Source organism: Emydura macquarii, unplaced genomic scaffold (genome assembly GCF_026122565.2).
Source record: "Emydura macquarii macquarii isolate MOO-44397 ecotype Brisbane River unplaced genomic scaffold, CSIRO-AGI_Emac_v2 contig_1348, whole genome shotgun sequence".
NCBI lineage: Eukaryota > Metazoa > Chordata > Testudines > Chelidae > Emydura > Emydura macquarii.
Window position 1 is genome coordinate 18051551 of NW_027131485.1, and position 16184 is coordinate 18067734.

A 16184-nucleotide genomic window follows, 5' to 3' on the forward strand; every position below is an offset into this window, starting at 1 on the left:
CTCTCGCTGTTTTGCTAAAACCAGACTAACATGGCTACCTCTCTGGAACAGATAAAGAAAGTAGTTTAATAGTAACAGGTGGAATTAAAAAAATGGCTGGTTCTCCTTCGGCATACACACACCTCTTGTTGATAATAAACATTAATACATCTGCAAGACAGACAGTGAATCAAATACATATTCATCTAGAGAAAAAAATTAATAACAAGCAATTCCAGACTTAAGCAAACATGCAAAGCACTCTGTTGATATAGAAATTAGAGATTTCTGTAGTCCTTTGAGCGTATCCCTAAGAGTATCTAAATGCTCCTCAAGGTTAATTCAAGAATAAGAAAGATCTATAATAATTGTGATTTCATGAATATTTCTATTAGACAAAGTTAATGGGATTTTTAAACTACCGTTTGTTTAATCATTAGCTATGTGCTTGGGAAAATGATGAAAAATCTTGTTTATAAATACACCTGTACATCAGTGGAAACCAATAACAGAAAATATTGCCTTTTTGGAATGTCTGTGAGTATTTTTTTCATTGATTGCAAGACGAGGCCATTTGTTTAAGTATTCTAATGTCAGCCCTTCCAAGGTCCTGATCCAAACCCATTAAAATTAATGGAAGGACTCCCACTGTTTTCTACAGGCTTGGGATGGCTACACTCATGTTTTGAAAATGTCGATCATTTAAACAATTAAAGTTGGTGATATCTAAAGGAGAAATCCCTGTACAGAGACATAGTTATGGAGGCCAGTACAGGACTCCGTTCTGAAATCCTAATGCAGGCAAGTCCCCAATTGAAGCCATTGTGCTCTGTCATGGAAACTTTACTTTTGCTCTTTTTTATTCTGTTTTTCCCCTGAAACTAAAATAAAAGACATTCAGAATGACAATACATGGTTCCTTTGTTTATAGAAATCATCAGATTGTACTAATCCCAATTTAGGATTCTTTATTTTAAATGGTGTGATCTGATAGTGGTTCTTTCTTTAATGGCTGCTCTCCCTTCTACTGGGGGAGATCAGGCATCTCAGCTAAGCCCAGGATTCAAGATACACAGAAGGGGTGTTAAATCATATTTGTCCCTTCCTTTCTCCTGACTGTCGCTCCTGAGAGCAACAGCAAAAATGACACATTTTCACAACATTTAAAAAGTCTTTTTATTGTTTTTATTATTCATCAATATAAAAATATGCAGTGATCCTAAAAAGCAAAATCACACAAAATCACACAGGTTGCCTTGTAGTGGAGACTATATCACACATGAGGCTTAGTTCTCCATTCTCTTACAGCAGTGTGATCCAACTGAGAGTGCAAATTTTGATATAGTCTCCACTCCAAGGCAACGTGTGATTTTGTGATCACTGCATATTTTTATATTGATGAATAATAAAAAGACTTTTTAAATGTTGTGAAAAAATGTCATTTTTTCCCCCCCAAAATACGTTTTCCAGCTTTATTGGTATAAATTTGTCACTTTATATATGACAGCCCACTGGTTTATTGTTGCTTATCATGGTGTTGCTGCTCTCTAACACTGTATTTATTTATAAATTACTCTAAATCCTTTAACTTCTCTCATATAATAATATCTGCATGGAGCTGATTTATGTTTTAACTACTAATTTCACTTTAACCAATTGACTATGATGTTTCTCTTCCTGCGTATTTAAATGGAAGCCACAGAATTTTATGTCTGGTGCATAGGAATAATTTTCAGATGCATGTAATTGTCAGATGATATAATGGAACAGAAGTATGAACTGTTAAAATGAATAAACATCTAATGTGCTGATTGGAAAATTACACCGTAACTACTTCATTCGATGGCTTTTGCTGTTATACATTTTGGAGATGTGGTGGGAGGACAGAAGCAGAGCTCTGAGCTTCTCAGCTTGGGAAGTGGAAGAGAATAATGGAAGCCCAAAAGATGGAAAAATTGAAGGATCTCAAAGTCCTTTGCAAAAGTTAATTAATGATACACACCCCTGTAAAGTAGTGGTGGCAAATACCATTACACCCATTTTACAGATGTGACACCAATACAGAGAAAGGTTAAGGGTCAGGTTGCACCTGTATGTACCATCCAGAGCAAAGAGGAATGATGCCACGAAGAAAACCCTCTGAATCAGTATTCCCTCCCTACTGTCCTCTTGGTCTGGGAAATGGGCTAGCTATCTAGTCTATTTCTGATGCCTCACTGCCCATCAGCCCTGAGTAGCCCTTCTCTCCTACATAGACATGTAGCCCAAGTCACAGTCTAGCCCCAAATGACTTGTTAAAGCTGGCACTGACTCATTGTGCAGAGTGGTGCATTCCCTTTGCTCTTTCCTCAAGGGCCCATTCTCTCTGAAACACATGTATATCTATCCCTGGAGTTTCTTGCTGATGCTAACTGGATTTATTCTCATTCACTGAAAATTGCAAACCACTGAAGTACTACATGTCAGTCAAGGTCATTGCTGATGCTGCTGACAGAGCCAGGAATCAGTAGCTCTATATCTAAGAAATTATTCTAGTCAGAGAGTGACTCAGGCAGAGAGACCCAAGTGACCTGGTGAAATGCACAGCTTCTAAAAAGAACTGCACCACAGCTAACAACAAGCATTTCTCCAAGATCTAACTATCTTGTAAGAGGGGCACACCATCACCCTTGTTGAGAAGAAGCTAACGAGCTCCTATGGACTCAGTCAACACTACCAGACACACCTTCAAGGCTTGCTCTGTCTGGAAGGAGGAAGTTTAAAAAGGGAAAGCCTGCCATAGGAAGGGGTGGTAACTAGAAGAAGACTGCTATGCCATTGGCTACAGGGATAGATCAGCAAGGAGGAAGAAATTGCAGACCCTGCTGCCCCTGAGACTGTATGGACCAGATACAGAGTGAGGATTCCAAAAGGAGAAGGACTAACGAGGGACCCTAATCTTGATCAAGAACACTAGAGCCTGCAGATAGGCTGATCCCCAAAGGGGTTACTGACAGACTGATCACCTTTGTCTTTTTTGTTTTTACTCCGATTCTCCCTGTCCTTGGGGAGGGAAAAGGAAAGAAGCTTGTTTATTTTTTGAAGAATCTCTTGTATGCTACATGCAGTGGAAGGACTATCCAAGTGCCAAAGAAGAGAAGCAACCCAAATTGTCATCTGGTGGGGACTGAAAGGGGCCTCTACCCACCATGTACCAATATATTTGGCCAAACAAAATTTGTAAAACTATCTGAAATGAATATCTAGTGACCTCAAACTACATTACACTTCCTCAACATTTTGAATCATAGAATATTAGAGTTGGAAGGGACCTCAGGAAGTCATCCAGTCCAACCACCTGCTCAAAGCAGGACCAACCTCAGCTAAATAATCCCAGCCATGGCTTTGTCAAGCCACATCTTAAAAACCTCTAAAGATGTAGATTCCACCACCTCCCTAGGTAACCCATTCCAGTACTTCACCACCCTCCTAGTGAAAAGACTTTTCCTACTATCCAACCTAGACCTCCCCCACTGCAACTTGAGACCATTGCTCCTTGTTCTGTCATCTACTACCATTGAGAACAGCCTAGCTTCATCCTCCCTGGAACCCCCTTTCAGGTAGTAAAGGCTGCTATCAGATCTCCCCTCATTCTTCTCTTTTGCAAACTAAACAAGCCTAGTTCCCTCGGTCTCTCCTCATAAGTCTTGTGCTCCAGCCCCCTAATTTTTGTTGCCCTCCGCTGGACTCTCTCCAACTTCTTCACATCCTTTTTGTAGTGGGGGGCCCAAAACTGGACACAATACTCCAAATGCGGCCTCACCAATGCCAAATAGAGGGGAATAATCACTTCCCTCGATATGCTGGCAATGCTCCTAGTAATGCAGCCCAATATGCTATTAGCCTTCTTGGCAAGTAGGGTACACTGCTGACTTATATCCAGTTTCTTATCCACTGTAACTCCCAGGTCCTTTTCTGTAGAACTGCTGCCTAGCTCGTCGGTCCCAGTCTGTAGCTGTGCATGGGATTCTTCCAGGCTAAGTGCAGGACTCTGCACTTGTCCTTGTTGAATCTCATCAGATTTCTTTTGGCCCAATCCTCCAATTTTTCTAGGTCACTCTGTATCCTATCCCTATCTTCCAGTATCTACCCCTAGCTTAGTGTCATCTGCAGACTTGCTGAGGGTGCAATCTACCCCATCCTCCGGATCATTAATGAAGATATTGAACAAAATTGGCCCCAGGACCCACCCCTGGGGCACTCTGCTTGTTACCGGCTGCCAGCTAGACATCGAGCCATTGATCACTACCCGTTAAGCCCAATGATCTAGCCAGCTCTCTATCCATTTTATAGCCCATTCATCCAACCCATACGTCTTTAACTTGCTGATAAGAATACTGTGCGAGACTGTGTCAAAAGCTTTGCTAAAATCAAGGTATATCACATCCACCGCTTTCCCCACATCCACAGAGCCAGTCACCTCTTCATAGAAGGCAATCAGGTTGGTCAGGCATGACTTTCCCTTGGTGAATCCGTGTTGACTGTTCCTGATCACCTTCCTCTCTTCCAAGTGCTTTAAAATGGATTTCTTGAGGACCTGCTCCATGATTTTTGAAGTACAGCAGATGTCGGGGCTACTGAAGCAAATCTTAAGTTCAAGACATTGGAATGTCTGATTGGTATGTCTCAAAGTCCTGGTTGCATCTCATCATAGTGAATGGAGATGCTCTTCAGTCTGGTACTGGAGTTTTCAAATGCCATCATTTTAGGAGATTTCATTATCCAAGTGGAGAACCTATCTAACATGCTCATGTCCACTATGACAACTTTAGGGTCATCAGTCCACAAAGCAACTCAGTCACTGGTTCTGATCTTTGGCCTTTGGGCAGATATCAACTGCATAGTAACATTGAACCTATTCAAATCTAAACATAACTTCATCCAGGTAAAGGCCAACTGGGATGTGAGACAACTGCATTGGGCTTAGGGGCTCCTTGAGTTTCAGAGGACCCTGATGGAGATACAGGAAAAACGTATTAATAGACTAGTGACAACTCGTAATAACTATTCTACTACTTTCCCAGATTTGAACTGGCCTTTCAGGGAGAAAGGAGTTGGAAAGGGGTAGAATAATTTTCCCAGTCCTGACTGGCAGAGACTGCCAGCAAGGACACAATTTATTATTTCTAACAATGGCACTTTTTGTAGTGTGGGACACCTGTTCATGGGGAACTAGACTTAGGGGAACCATTCTCTGTAGATAACCAAGCAGTTAGCAGATGACAATGACTGTAGGTCACTTCAGGTATTTAATTTGGGTAGGATCCAAGCTGATGACTTAGATGTGAAAGGCTCCATATCTCATTACTACTCTTCACTGGGGATTTTTTTCTCTTTCTGAGTTGGTTCGCAGTTCCACATTGGTACACAACTTTTGTAAGGCCAACAGGAGTTGTCTGCTTATCTCATGAGGAGGATAGACATTTAAACAAGCTGAAATAACAAAAAAACAAACAAAAAAACAAAACAAAAACAAAAAACAATAACCTTGGGAAATAGAAAAGGACTGATTTGCAAATGAATTTCCTTTTTGTCAGTTTTCAGGTTGACCAAATGAAAGATTAAAAAATAATCTTTACCATAGCATGAAAACATGTATTTTATAAATGTAGATAAACTTAATTGAAGCCAGACATTCTGTATTTTTTAAATGTCTATGGAAATTTTCCTGCCAAATGTTGAATATGCTGAAATTCTATGTGTTTCTGATCTTGCTGATGTTCCGTAAGGATGGATGAGGCTGAGAAAAGTATTCCAATGTTTTCTGCTCTGTAGAAAGGAAGGATGACCCACTGGCTAGGGACTAGCTGGAGATCTGAGTTCAATTCCCTACTCTGCCTGAAAGTTTCCTGTGTGATCTTAGGCAAATCACTCAGGCCCAGATCCTCCTTGATTTCACCAGAAGTTAGTCCCCACAGTTCCTTTGAAGATCTGGCCTTAGCCTCTCCCTGTCTCAGGTTCCCGTTAGTAAAATGCGGATAATGACACTGCCTTAGCTCCCAGGAGTGTTGTGAGGATAACCATGTCCAAAATTTTGAAGAGACCAGATACTAAAATGGTGGAGGGGGAAGGTCCATGTAAAACCCTAAAATAAATAGATTACAAATTGGCTTGCAGGACTGAACTGTATAGCCCTAAAGATGAAGACTACGGCTTTGTCTACATGGTGGGGTTGCAGGGATTTAACTAAACCCAGGTAGTTCAATCAGTTCAGGTCCTGTGTGAACATTCATTTTGTTTCAATAGTGCTTGTAACAGGGTGACTTCCCCCATGGGTGGACAGTGTGGAGCTAAACCAGCCTGGATTACAGGATGAGCCACACCTGGGCTGGATCAGCTGCTCTCAGGAGAAAAAGAACAGGAAGTTTCAGCAAAGGGGGGAAGTGTAGGAAATAGCCCAGAGCAAGAAGTCAGCAGGGAAAAAGTTGAAGAAGCAGGTGAAAGCTCTCCAGGAAAGCTATCCAGAAAGAGGCCCTATCCAAGCAGGGGAGAGACTGTAGAGACTGGCTGAGATGTAGACTGTGAGTTTGTGTTTGTTTTTTTGGTTAATCAGGGGAGATAGTGAACTGCTTGGGGCCCAGAGGGCCAGTATGTATCAGAGGACTAAATAAATAGGATCCCTTCTGGGGATTTTTTTTTTTTTTGAACCACATTTGAATGATGAGTTCTGAAAGGGCCCTGAAGAGGAGGAAACAGAGGCACTGTGAACTTTGGCCATGAGGGGGTACTCAGGAGGCAGCTGCATGATATTACAGGGCTTCATATCAACTTAGCTGAAGTCCATTTCTTGCTGATAAGGAACTTTTAAATCAAAATTGGAGAGTCCATGCAGAAGGCTTGCACTGACTTAATAATTAAATCTATTTCTAGACTGAGTGAGTTAAATCAGTGCAACTTCTCCATGTAGGCAAGGCCCAAGAGTCTGAACCTACAGGTTATTCTGTGGGGGCCAGACCACTTCACACAGGCAGAGTCTCAGTATCTGTCCACATGGAGCAACTTTCAGGACCAGGGCCCAAAGGCCAAAAACCAGGTAAAGAAACACAGCTCCATTGAAGTCAGTGATGTGTCTCCTGGTTGTACCAGGCCAGAGCTGATATTCCCTAGGTACTAATAACCAGCTGAAAACCTACAGTTACATTATTGAGAAATACATCAAAAGCTGTAACGAGCAAAACACAGACATGAGTTTACAAAGAGACGTGACTTTTAAAAATCGTATTAGTTCAGGGGGAGGAGGGTAGTGGTGTCTGCATGTGTGTGTATTTATAGCAACTTGAAATATAGCTAATCTATCATTCGACACTTTGCCCTGTGCAGTAGAGGGGCTGCACTGCAGCTGGAGGTTCCTAGGGGGAATTCTAGCTGGTTCTGCTACAATTCTTCCTGCAGCTGCTGGGGTGAGCATGTTGGAGCGATAGCTCTGCTGAATTTGTAGAAGGTGCAGCCGGTTCTGAGCCTGGCTATTATAGCCTATTCTGCCCTACATAAATTCTTGCTCCCTGCTAAGTGTGCTGCCATATCATGGGTTGTCTGGACAGGGACTGTGCCTCGTGAGGGGACTCTGGCCAGTCTGAGCCACCCTCCTTCCACCTTGCACATAAGCTTTGGCAAATTACCTGCATTAGATTGACTAATTGTATTGTTAGCTCTTCAGGGCAGGGCTTGTGTCTGAATAGTGCCAGCCATAATGGGTCCCCTGTCCTAATCTGAGGCTTTGGATGCTGCTGTGCGACCAAAAATAATAAACGTTTCATGTGATCAGTAGCTAATGAGATCTGTGGACATTGGTGCAAATAACTAGTCAGCCTGTACATGACAGTATGAAAATATTTTAGTATATTAAAAAAATGGAAGTTTCATGATTTCTGAAGGGAAATGAAAGCCCCAGTGTCTAATTAAAGTTGTTATTGTCACAGTAAGAAGCTATTAGGCTGTAGTTAATAACAATGTTATTGTCTCGGGAATAAAGTTGATGGGATTTTTATGACTTTACCAAGGGAAGCAGAACATGCATATTGTAAACTAAACTGTTGGAAATATTTACAAGGGGGCAGGTCACTGAATGGGACACTGAGGGTGTAATCTTGCCTCCACTGAAGTCAATAGCCAAACTCCGCTTGACTTCTCAGTTAATTATTTCCCTGTCATTGCAGGGTCCTTAAGCACTGGTGCACCTTGGTCCTGACAATTCTCTGCCTGTGGCATAACCATCTAGTCTCCTGTGGGCTGTAATATCTTGATCTCATTTCAATTATTGGGTTTAGTATGTGGGTGGTGGCTGCCTGGGATATACAGGAGGTCAGACAAGATGATCTAGTAGTCTCTTCTGGATTTAAACTCTGACTTCAACGGAGCTAGGATTTACTTTTAGGTCATTGCTTTAAGGTTGGTAGTTGATGTCATCTGAAGGTCATTCAGTATTCTATGTGAAATAAGTTTCTTTCTGCTCTGTTCCCAGTGGAAGAGTGTTCCTTTATATTAAACTAAACAAAACAAAAAATCCCTGCCATTCTAGAATACTTCTTTTGGCAGTTCCAGCCAATAGGCCAAGGACTGATGAGGCATGGAGACTGAACTGTCCTACCCTTTTAAGTGAATCCTTTATGAACATGTGTGGCCCAGGAACCTTATCACAAGCAATACATTTACACATAAGAAATCAGGAGATTGTCAGTAGTAGTAGTACTATTAATTGTACTCACAGAGCTGCTCAAATTATGAATATTCATAATTTGGGGGTATTTGGAATTAAACAAATTTTCAGTTTGTGGAATGGCCAATTGTCTCAAAATTTTCACCAAACATTTGAGTGAAATGTTTTAATGGAAAAGTCTATCTTTAAGCAGCTCTAGATATTACTATTATTATTAACATTGGTGTTAGGCACTTGTATTTTGAGATCCTCAGATGAAAGGCATAAGCCTTAAACTCACAACACAGCCGTGCAACAGATATTGTATGTAAGTATTAAGAGTTGTATGTATCTGTAGTGTGCTGTTTATTTTTAGATCAGGCACATGATGCTGCAAACAGTTGATGAACTATGTATTTGTCTACAGCAGAAGCATAGATCATATGCAATGATTAATACAATGCAATTTAGCATGAAATATTCAAATTGATTTACCTATCAAATTTTAATCCAGGAACATTTTCCTAAACAACATTATTGATGTTATAATTTTTGCAGAGATCACAAAATGTTACTTGTCATGACCAAGTAAATGAAATGCTATAATATTAACCAAAACACTAAAATGAATTAAAGTAGGATCTAGAATGAACCTAATAGTTTGCACTGTTACAGTCTTAAAAAAATTTAGGGCACATATTATATAGTTTGCCAAGGAAAGAAAGTTTTTGTTTTTAAACTAGCACTCTACTCATCAACTTTCAGGACATAATTATATTCATAAAGGCCAGGTCTTACAGCTCTCCTTTGCTCAAGACTTACTTAAGCAAAATTCCCAGTGAGTGAAATGCTGGACCCACTGAAATTAATGGGAATCTTGCTAAGGAATTCACGGGGACAGGCTATCATCTATTGACTTGCATAAGAGTTTTGCAAGAGTAAATCTTGATAAGGATTGCGGAATGTGAAGTCCTAGTTCAGAAGGTCCAGAGAGAAGTTGACGAATCCAGAAGAGCATCAGAAAGAGCTGGAAAATCATTGGAGACGTAATAGGCAGACTGGGGAAGTTTCAGAGCAATTAATTGAAAGAGCTGGGAGATCCCAAAACAAACTATAGAAGGACAACATATGACAATGGTCTTATGGTTAAGGCACTGAAATGGCACTGTTCAGTTCTTGGCTCTGTTACAGATTTCCTGTGTGACTTTGGACTAGTTTCTTTGCTTCTGCAAAGTGGAGGCTACTTTTCTGTCCCTGCTTATCTGTCTTGTCTATTTACACTGTACGTTCCTCTGGAGAGAGACTTTTCTCAGTGTATATATGTACAGTACCTAACACAGTGGGACCTCAATATCAGTTAAGGAGCTACTGTTTATACAAATACTAAATAGTACCTCTATTAGGTAAAGGGGCTATCCAGAATGGAGAAGAAGCATCACTGGGAAGATCAGAAATGTTGATTATTATCAGGAAATAATACAATGAGGCTGGTGGATGTTCGTTATCCAAAATTTTTAGCACTTAAAAAAATATTTCATTGAATTGTAGGGAATTGAGTGGTAAAAATCAGGGCTCCTGGGTGATGAAATATATAATCAGTTTTTCAGTTTTGAGTGCTTGGAAAACCCTCTAGTGAAGTCGTACAAAATTCTGTTGATTCATATTGTCTTTGTCCTAGTTTTTATGCAGCGCTGGTGTCATTCCTCTCTCCCCTTAATCGCAATTGGATAGTCCAGCTTTAAAGAAACACCAGTGGATAAAGATGGAGACTCTCTGTTAGCTAGAGAACAACAATTTTGATACTTCTGCGTTGAGTTCCATGTCCCTATTCATTCTTGTCTCTGTCTGTTGGGAGGCCCTGCCTCTTAGATTACTAGTCTCAACTGGGGGGTGAAAATCTGGACCTGCAAATTGTGGGCCCCCAAAAATGGACATGTTTGGAAAGTCTAGTCCTAAATGTGAACAAATATCAACACTTACATCAAGATTTATGGTTACATTGCATGGATCAGCTATAGGTACATCCAGCTTACATTGTTTAAAACTATTGTCCCTGAGCTAACTCATATAGAAGCAGAAGGTGTCCAGAATTCCACATATACCATTGATAAAAAACATATTTGGGGATAGCATATGCTAAGTTTGTGGGGGTTTTAATAACCATATAATTGTTTGCACTTCAACAGTGTATAATTATATTTCTGACACTAATTCAATTTAATATTGATGAAAGCAATTGTTTAAAAGATGTTTTTTTTAAACTTGACACCCCTCTCTTTTTTACTGCTATTTATATCCTTGGTATTTTTTGCATTTTCTCATATCGTCTCCAAACTCTTTCACATTTCCTATCTGGAACAAGAAACCAGAAAACTACACGCCTCTTCTCTCCTATGTTGCAGGGTTATGGCTCCCCCACTGTTTTGCTCACTATTCATAATCAGCAGAGAGAAATTGACTAGAATCCTAATCTTGGAAGCACAGCACAGACAGCTTCAGAAATCTGGATTTTAGTTAATTTTACATTGTGGCTAATGTGCTTACGTTTGAAGTGCAGTGGTGGTGAAGAATGATGCAGGAACTACAGGGGTGTATATAAAAGCAGAGCACAAGGATAGGGGAGACAATAGGGGGAGGAAAGAGGCAGAGATTACTTCCAGTTTTGAATTAACCATGGTACCCTAAAATCCCAACACATGAAGTCACTGGCATCCACTATTTCGTTAGTGTAGTTTTTTCAGCAGTACATGTAGCGTACTCTTAGCTCCCAGAAAGCAGATAGAAAACCAGTAAGAAAACTATACCAAGGAAATATTACCCTGTCAAAGGTAACTCTCTGAACTGCGTCATAAATGTGTGACTGCAACAATTAGTTAAGGCACATGAACTATGAGTGAAATCCTGGCCCCATTGAAGTCAATGAGTGTTCTGCCAGTGATTTCAAAAAGATTGCATCCCAACATTTTCACAATTGACTAGGAATTTGGGGTATCAATTGAGTATCCAGTTCAAAGTGACTTAAAGGACCTAACTTTCAGAAAATGCATAGCACCTGCCATCTGAAAATCCGGTCCCTCAAGAGGCCTCAGATTTGGCACCCAGAATTGATGGACCCAAAATCATGGGTCACTTTTGAAAATCTTGGCCACAGATTTATTTATTTTAACTTAGTTCAGTGGGAGAAAAGAGTGCAGCACTATCCCTGCTATTTATCTGACGCTTAACTTCAGTTAATGCATCTTAGTATTGGGGCAAGTTTCTTAGATACTCCTTGCTAGAGAGACAAAATCTCTTAGCATAAAAAACAAGACCTTTAAGAAAAATTTAGATACATGATATCTGACTAAGAAAAAAAGCATGAAGTATGACTCATGCTCAAAAAGAGAACTAGGTCAAAACTTAGTTTATCATAGACTCTATGGTCAGAAGGGACCATCACGATCCTCTAATATGACTTCCTGCACATTGCAGATCACTGAACCTTGCCCACCCACTCCTGTAATATAGATCCATAAGCACTTCCTTTGGTTCTCTCTTGAAACAAGGAGGACTTCGATCTCAAATCTTAGCCTCCAAATGACTGATGGGCTTCATTGCAAAGCAGCAGAGCAGTTTAGCTGGCTTAATATGAAAATAGTTGGCTTAAATGCAGGATGAAATATTGTGCTAACTATAAAGGAAATAGTACGTCAACAACCAAATCATTTCAGTTCATGATGTTTGGACACCAAGACCTCTGGAATTCATAATGGCAGGGAGAGGATTTAATGGATTGAGAAAATATGTGCAGATATTTTCTGACCTCAATCCATATCTCAGACACCTGATGCCTTTAAGGGGCTTTAGTAGGAAGAATGGAAGCAGAATATGGCCTTTCAGTTATCACAAATAATTACATTGATTTATTTCTGGTTACTTTGTTCTAATGAGTAAATTGTGAATACATTACTGACCAAACCACAAATACTTAGGGGTGAAATCCTGATCCCATTTGCCATTTATTTCAATGGGTACAGGATTTCATCCTTTGTCTCTAAACTGTTCACATACTGGATTCTCCCACGGTGTTCCATTCTCTGTTGTCTGTAGTGATAGCTCTGTTTTCTAACAGCTTTTATACAATAGGCTTAATGCACCCTTACTTACAAAATGGAGGTAAATAGGCTCTTCAAAGGCATGATTTCATTCATGTATGGTTTATTCCGCATTATGGAATAAGAGATTGGCTTCCACAATTTCCTGTAGTAAACTTTACTCTTACTAATATTAGGAGAACGCAAAGTGATTAGAATAAGGCTAAGGCTCAGTAGTTAAACCTTCTAAGACACACTTTCTTAAAACAAGAAAAATATTTTGGTTTCAGCAACTGTAAGTGTGTGTGTATATATGTATCGTTAGTGTCAATACAGACAGTGATGAAAAGGGAAAGGTCACAAGGCAATTTCAGTGGCTGTATATATGTGTGATTTCGCATTACAAATAAATGAACTATTTGAGCTTAATACAAGTTTCTTTTCCATTCTTCTTTTTTCTTTGATTGCTTTTATTTTAAGAGTCCTAATATTTGTAATTCTGGAGGATTTAATAGACCTTAGAATCAGGAACAATTTATCCAAGACCTGGAAGATGAGTGTGTGAACTGAAGAAAGCATTCTCTATGATTCTAGGCCCATGACTCATTCATTACTAACATGATAAACCATTCTGCAGCAGTAGAATAACAGAGCTAGTATAGATGGTAGGTCAGACATGTGCTTCTTGCTGCAGCTACATACTAGATAGAAGAAGCTTTTTCTCTGCAGATCAATGTGTTCAGAGCTGGCTGTGAGTAGAGTTGCCATATCTGTGCTCTACCATATGTATAGGGTTACATCCTTCTTTATTTATGAAGGTCATATCATGGAAGCAAATAGGCCTGATTTCCAAAAAAGCTAAGCATTCACAACTGTAACCTAAGTTTATAGGAGTTACAGGTTCTCAGAAAATCAGGCTCAATAGGACTCCCAAAGTGTGTAGTATAAATGGGAGTTGACTCATTCATGCCTGTGCAGAGGGTCAGCACTAGCCAGGGTGCTGGAACAATTTTTAGAGTGGGGGTGCTGAGAGCCATTGAACCAAACTGGAAACCCTGAATATGATGGAAACTACTTCAAACCAAGGCATGCGGCAGCACCTCCAGCACTCCTAGATCAAGGAACTATAGCACTAGGGCTATGCAAAACTTAAGACGTGTTTTGAGCTTTTGGGTGAAATTTAAGCCTTGTGCTCTGATGAATTTCCTAGAAATTTCCCAGGAAAAAATGGGGAAACAAATCTTCAGCCAGGCTGAGAACTGACTTCAGTGTACTGTAGATTATTTTTTTAGAAGGAACTAAATTATATTACTGAAGGCATTATGCTTATTAATTAAAAGCCTTTTAAACCATGGAATTCCCTAATTCTGAATACAAGGAATGACTTGTGTCACCATCATTTCCTTTTTCAAATTAAATCTTGAAGGGTAATTTTTCAAATTTGCCAAGTTGATCCCAAAACTCTTAGACAAGTCATTTCTGTCTCTTTACTCATTAATTCTTAATGTTAGGATTTAAGACAATGTACTTGATCATTTGTAGCTAGCACTTAATTGTTGTGTAGTCATTCAGAATGGCTGCAGACTGGTTTAATGAAAATTAGTTTGTAAAATATACTAAAGATTAAAAAATCAGCAACAAATTATAAATTTGTCTGTGAAAAGGGCATAATTGAATTACTTGTAGTGTTAAATCAACACACTTACAGCCATAGAATTGATTTTGGTCATTGGATAAGTGGATACATCCTGCTACTAATTAGAAAAAACAGTATACTGAGTAATGGAAAAGTTGTGTTATATGACAGATCAGAAATAATGTCAATTGGCTAGAAACTACTTTTTATAAGTACATTGGAGACAAGTATAAATATGGTAGAAACAGTATAATTTATATACAGTCATATTATTTGTATTATAGTAATGACTAGAATCCCCAGCTGAGATCATGGCTGCATCAAGCACTAGATACTATACAAACACTTGCTGAGAGAGAGGTGAAGTGACTTGCCCAAGGTCACAAAATAGGTCAGTGGCGGAGCCAGGAAAAGGCTCCAGGTCTCTCAAATCCTTGTCCAGTATTCTGACTATAGATATGTTTCTACTTGATGCCTGTTGGAGTTAAACCTAAGTAGGATACGCCCCAGCTGGCGAGAAGCTGCCCGCTTCCTTTGCACCACTGAGGGCGTGGGAGTGGAGTGGACCACGGAAACTTGCCCTATTTGTTGTTGGTTTGTTTCTTTCTGAACTTGGACAGAATTTGAAGCTATTTCCCTTTGGATGAAAATACCGTATGATGGAAAAATACCCTTGATGAAATCCTTGGGCTATTTGAGTTCTGTTCCAAATGGATGCATCTTCATAGAAGTCAGTGGTCTTACCCTCAGTGTGTAACTTGGCCCACTATCATTTCAGCTGGCTCTGAAGCAGGATTGGAATTTCTTGCTGGATGGAAATGAGAAACTATCTTGAAAATTATATAAATATTATATAAAGTATGATTGTCTGTGCTCATCCACTGAGCCTTCCTGGTTATGCCATTTCTGTTGTTAAGCTTCTTTCCATACCAACATCTTTTTAGCTCATGATTATAAATGTCTCAAAACAATCAAGCTACACTGTCTGGTATGTAGTAGGTAATATAGCCTTTTATTTCCAGAATGAAAAACAACTCATACATTATTCAGAAAAACACATTGTTGTGTTTATCAGGGGAACTGTATTTCCCTATTACATCTTCTGGTCTTCCCAGTTTATGAATTACTAAGCCATACCTCTAAATACTCTACCAATATAGATTTGCTTTAAAAAAATTTTAAACCTCCAAAAGATGGACCTTTCATTCAGAAGAGTAAGATGCTAGAGAGAGGATACTATCCTTTTGGTGCTTGTACAGACACAAAATATTGGAAAATTAGGTCACTTCCTGCACTTTTAAATATCTGAAGTCTGACATTCTTTATGCCCCAGGCTCATGCCGCAGGATGTAGACAGACCAGCTCAGGGATCTCGATTTTTCTCCTCTATATAAAGCACTGCATAGTTGGCCAGGTGCATTCAGGGCATCTTCATCATCTTATGAAGCAGTGAGTGGTGGACTTGATGAACCAACACTTATGAAAATGTCTTATAGAATTTAATAGAAAAAATAGACATTTTAGAGAAGCCTGCAGATTTTATTCCTGATATAGAATTCTTTAGGATGGTGTATAAATTCTTCAGAAAGAATGTAATTTTCTATAAACTCTGTATGTCTTTAGAGTAGTATATGTAGGTCCCTATTACATTTCTATAGAACAATCTCTTAAAATTCTACAAGACTAATACAATATGGCCAACCCTAATGATCTGTAGAACTAGACATGGGCCCAAAGCAGAACCTCAGATGCAAACCATTTTCAAGGGGAGAGATTGCTCAGAATCCAAACCCAAAACTTTGTGAAGCTTGGGGTCAAGCTA